General features: G+C 41.1%; 1 long non-coding RNA gene across 1 annotated transcript; it reads right to left on the bottom strand.

Annotated features, from left to right (window-relative positions):
• On the bottom strand, nt 1-3,250 carry LOC129428100 (uncharacterized). Its single transcript, XR_012373340.1, has 3 exons — nt 1,581-3,250; nt 1,358-1,480; nt 1-37 (listed from the first exon to the last, which is right to left on the bottom strand). It is a non-coding gene; the product is annotated as an uncharacterized lncRNA (long non-coding RNA).

The following is a 3,250-nucleotide window of genomic DNA, read 5'->3' as shown; positions in this document are numbered from 1 at the left end:
ACGGCATGATTCGAAGATACAACATTCTGTATTTTTGCTGTAAAACATAAATAACTACAAATTACAGTAAATTACTTATTTATCAGATGCTTTTATCCAGGGGCGGCGTTTGCGTATGGCAGCGTATGGCAGTTGCCATACCCTAGCATTCAGACAAAACACCAGAAATCAACAGGCTATAATGATGCTCATTAAAGATAATTTTAAATATTTTCAGTAGAACATATCTGATTATTGGTACATCACTAATATGGATAATTTACACGTGTGCTCGACTTCATGCTATAATACAGGAACCGACATGCGGATGACATCAACGTGCCTCGAGAGCGGTTTGAAAGCAAACTCTTCCGATGATTTCTCGCCTCACCCTCGCGGTACTTTGATGTCATCAGCCTGTCGTTCTTGCATGCAGCGCAGCTTGAAGTCCTTGCAGGTGGTTTCATGATGACCGCTGTTGTTATAATCTTTATTTTCGCAAGTAAACTCCTTTTTTTGTTTTAACATTCAAACAGACTCACGGTTCTCCCCCACACTCGCGCAATGCATATTGCATACATTATTCCAGAAGTAAAATGATTTGTTCTCTGTGGATAAATAAACATGTTCTCTTACACTGGGAAATTGTAGCGCAGTCTAAGTGTATTAATTATTTGCGCGCGTTTTTGAATATGGCGACTTGTGGAATAAAAACTGCACGGCGACAAAAGGTAAGACTTGTTTTTGCATTTAGCCCTGTTTTACTAAGAGTTTTATTTAGTGTTTTTGTCTTAGTTGGTTACCTGGCTGGGTTAACTACGTGTGCTCTATCACATCATTAAAAGTCTTTATTGTGTTTAGTGTTTATTGGCTGTCATGACAAGATTTGTGACGGGATGTTACAGTATGTTTTGATATTATATTGATTTAGTTTATCTGTTGCTGGAGTTGCACTTAGTTAAGAATGACAACATTTGAAAAGCATTTTAAACAACCATGATTTCTATTTTTGTTTTTCAATTGTATTGCTTCCGTATTGTTGTCAGTAAGTGTACATCCGTGCAATCGTAGTATGATTTTGTACAGGTTGGTGGAGTATGTACACATATGGATATAATGTGGTTTCATAGATTTGTTATTTGAATGGCCTTCTTGTACGAATAATGTTTGCCATACCCTAGGTTTTCGTGAAACGCCGCCACTGCTTTTATCCAAAGCAACTTACAAATGAGGTAAACAATGGAAGCAATCACATCAGGACAGCACTGCATAACTGCTCTGAATCTAGTTTAGGTTCATATAATACAGTACATCATGCCTTTCTCATAGTATTATAATTACATACAGACAAGTTTACAATAAACACATAACAATTTACATTAAAGTGGCAATTGACGAGGCTCTGCCCATGATCCCTCTATCAGATCTGACATATGTATTGTTGTCAGTTCTTGTTGTTCCAGCGCCATCTCCAGTCCTTTCTCGTAACCCCCAGGCATGCCTGTGTTGATAATCAAATTATGACTCCATTCAGTTTCAAAATAGCATTTAGATAGTACTATCTGTAACACTACCATAAATGTACATGTTGCAAAACACACAGCTCTGTTCTGACTTCATAGTGCACGTTCTCAATGACACCTAACATTCGTGATTCTGAAGGTTTAAGCCAGTGGTGTCCAATCCTGCTCCTGTAGGGCCGGTGTCTCTGCAGAGTTTTATTCCAACCCTAATCAAACACACCTGATCCAACTAATCAAGGTCTTACTAGGCAGATTAGAGACTTTGAGGCAGGTGTGTTGAGGGAAGTTTTAGCTAAACTTTTCAGGACACCGGCCCTCCAGGACCAACTTTGGACACCCCTGGTTTAAGCGATGGAGCGTCACTTGTTTCCCCTCCCGTTTTCTTCATCTCTCTTGCCTGTAAATCAGCCTTCTTTTTTGTATTTCTTGCAAGGGTGGTACATTTTTTCTTCATGGACTCAGCAGTACGGTTCATGCCACACACGGCAAATACATTTTCGTGAATTCTTGCCAACTCCCTATTTTGTCTTCTTGAGTAAGCGAATATGAAAACTTGCCAAACAGTATAGGCTTTGACTTCTCTACTGAATCAATTAAAATGTCTATTTCTGAAATGCCAGGGTTGAAGGCATCAAACCTCACAGACGAATGGTTTCTTTTGATCAAGATGTCGTAGGATAGATGCTGAGGTGAATTTTTCCCTCAGGTTTTGGAATGCTTCTATAGCGGTCAAGGGTCAAGTGAACCTGGCGTTTCTTTTCCAGGTCAAAAACAGTGGTTTTCCATTCGTCACCTTCTTGAATTCTGATGAGGTTGTAGGCATTCCTTAAATCCAGTTTGGTGTACCACTGAACATGGAAGGGCTGGAACCAGAGGCAGAGGATAACACATGTTTCACAGTGATATCATTAAGAGTCTCAGTCTGCCATCTTTCTTGTCCACGAAGTAGAACCCGGACAAGGCTGGGGAAGTGGAGTGTTCAATAAACCACCTGGTGAGCTCCTCATTGATGTACTTGGACATGGCTTTGGCCATGTGTATTTCAGGTTTGCGGTGTGCTTGGAGCTCCAAGAACCCACTCAGATGGAATTAAGAGGAGTTAAACACTAGTCAAAGCAATGCCTGCTCCAGCGAATGATTTGTTTCTCCTACCAGCAGATCAGAGTAAGTCAGAAGCCACGGGTGACCTAACACAACAGGACAGTGGGGAAACCAGGAAACAGGTGGAACAGTATGCAACAGGACATTTACAGGGAGACTGGATACTGTGCTGGTAAGCAAAATGTTAATCTATAATATTACCAGCTCCCCCAGAGTTAAATGCCATTCCCTCAAAAGTTTGATCAAAATTTATACCGAGCTTCACGTGCATTTCTAGACAATGATTAAACTGGTTGTGTATTTTAGTGGGACTCACTCTTTCTGATGTTGACTGAGAGGGTCTCATAAGACAGCGGAAGACAGGCTTATTATTGTTAACAGCAGAGGGAAAGGGATTCAGAAGCAATGGAACCTGTGCATGAGCTGATGTGGTTGCAACATCTTTCAATGCCAGTCTTGTCAGGGAGTGAATTGAGCGTAGAAGCTCCTCCGTTAGGTTAGGCAAGTTACGCAGGGCAAACAGGTATATGGCGGGTAAGGCAAAAGCATAACAGTAAACAGGCAGTGGTCAGGGCAGGCAGCAAACATTCATAGGTATTAAGGCAGACAAAGTTCGTGGCAGGCAGCAAACACTCACAGATCCAGGA

This window comes from Misgurnus anguillicaudatus, chromosome 14, assembly GCF_027580225.2.
Source record: "Misgurnus anguillicaudatus chromosome 14, ASM2758022v2, whole genome shotgun sequence".
In the NCBI taxonomy this organism is placed as follows: domain Eukaryota; kingdom Metazoa; phylum Chordata; class Actinopteri; order Cypriniformes; family Cobitidae; genus Misgurnus; species Misgurnus anguillicaudatus.
Note: the sequence above shows the minus strand (reverse complement) of the source record. Positions and strands in the feature narration are given on the sequence as shown.